Here is a 1,831-nt window from a genome sequence, read left to right as displayed (position 1 = left end):
ATACATGAAGTAGCAGGAGAAAACACAAATGACTTAAAAAAGCTGTTCACAGAATTAATGACAGAGAACTTTCCAAACAGAGGGGAAGAATTTGACATTCAGATAAGTGAGGCATATAGGACACCAACTAGCCACAATCAAAAAACATCTACACCTAGACATATAATAATCAAGATTCCAGAAACCCAACAGAAGAACAAAATACTATAAGCAGTAAGAGAAAAGAAACATCACATGCAAAGGAAAGCCCATCAGAATCACAGTAGACTTTTCAACACAAACCCTTAGGGCAAGGAGAGCCTGAAGTGAAAGCAGTAAGAAAAGAAACATCACATGCAAAGGAAAGCCCATCAGAATCACAGTAGACTTTTCAACACAAACCCTTAGGGCAAGGAGAGCCTGAAGTGAGATATTTAAAGTACTAAAAGAGAACAACCTCCAACCTAGACTGATGTATCATGCAAAACTCTCTTTCAAAATGGATGAGGAAATAAGATACTTCCACGACAAAGAACACCTAAGAAACTACATGAATACCGAACCAGCACTACAAGCAATTCTAAACAAGATCCTAGAAAAAGACAATGAAGGCAACAACACCATGAGGCCCAACAAAGCAAATCAAATAGTCAAGGCAAGAAACTAAAAGGAGAAGGTGAGAAAGTATAAAGAGTTAACAAAAGGCCAATAACATGACAATAATAAGTCAGTACATATCAGTTATAACCATCAATGTCAATGGCCTCAACTTACCAATCAAGAGAAATAGACTGGCAAAATGGAATAAGAAGCAAAATCCAACAATATGTTGTATACAAGAAACACACCTATTGCAAAAAGAAGCCCATAGACTGAAAGTTAAAGGATGGAAAACAATTCTCCATGTGACAGGAGCCCAGAAAAAAGCAGGGATAGCAATCTTATTTCAGACAAAGCAAATTTCAAACCAAAACTGATTCTAGTATTACTGATACAGGACGGTACTGTATCATACCTCTGTGAATGTAAAATATCTTGTACCTGCTTTATGATATGTAGTACTGACCATGCTTTATCAGAGCTATTTTTAAAGATATTACTCTAGAATGTTCTCTTTCCAGATGATGATTAAGATGCTAATAAAAAAAATGGTGCCAGGTACCACAGCAGCAACAGAACTTTGCTGTTATCTGGATATTATTCTTTTCTTTGTTTTTTGTTTTTGTTTTTGTTTTTGTTTTTGTTTTTTTAATGGAATGTGCTCAATGTCTATAATTTTGTTCAAATGACTGCAGAACCTGGAAAGCTGTTGCTGCTATTGATGCATAACATACTGCTATTATTGGTCTTTTTATATAAATATATAATTTAAATTTTTGGAAACTTTAACTGTGCTGTCGACTTTGGAAAAAGTTATCCCAATTTACTGTGTTGAGTTGGCATTGTACAGAAATTGACAGCCATATTGGTCTAGAAATATTAATTTTTTTATTTTTATTTTATTTTATTCCATTTGTACAGGGGTAATGCACTGTATTAAATATGTAAGGTCATATCTACATGGGTTTGATTACAGAAATGAATAAAGTATTCTCTTAATAATGAAAAAAAAAAGAATAAGATAAGACTGCAAGAAGCAATTTAAATATGTTCAGGGACCATTTTTATCTTCAGAATTAAGGATTATTTTAATCTTACATTATTGCCATTTCTCTTTTAGTTTCCTTTTTAGCTTTATTTTAGGATTCCCTATTTTTAATGTTCATACAGAGATTTCTTTAACCAAAATACTGAATAGTTTCTCTGGTGTGAAACACTATAATAGTACACAGGATCCTAATGAGAGAATTTT

The sequence above is a fragment of the Fukomys damarensis genome, unplaced genomic scaffold (genome assembly GCF_012274545.1).
Source record: "Fukomys damarensis isolate Sample0158 unplaced genomic scaffold, DMR_v1.0_HiC HiC_scaffold_4, whole genome shotgun sequence".
In the NCBI taxonomy this organism is placed as follows: domain Eukaryota; kingdom Metazoa; phylum Chordata; class Mammalia; order Rodentia; family Bathyergidae; genus Fukomys; species Fukomys damarensis.
The sequence above is the reverse complement of the archived record's forward strand: the minus strand, read 5'-3'. Positions refer to the sequence as shown.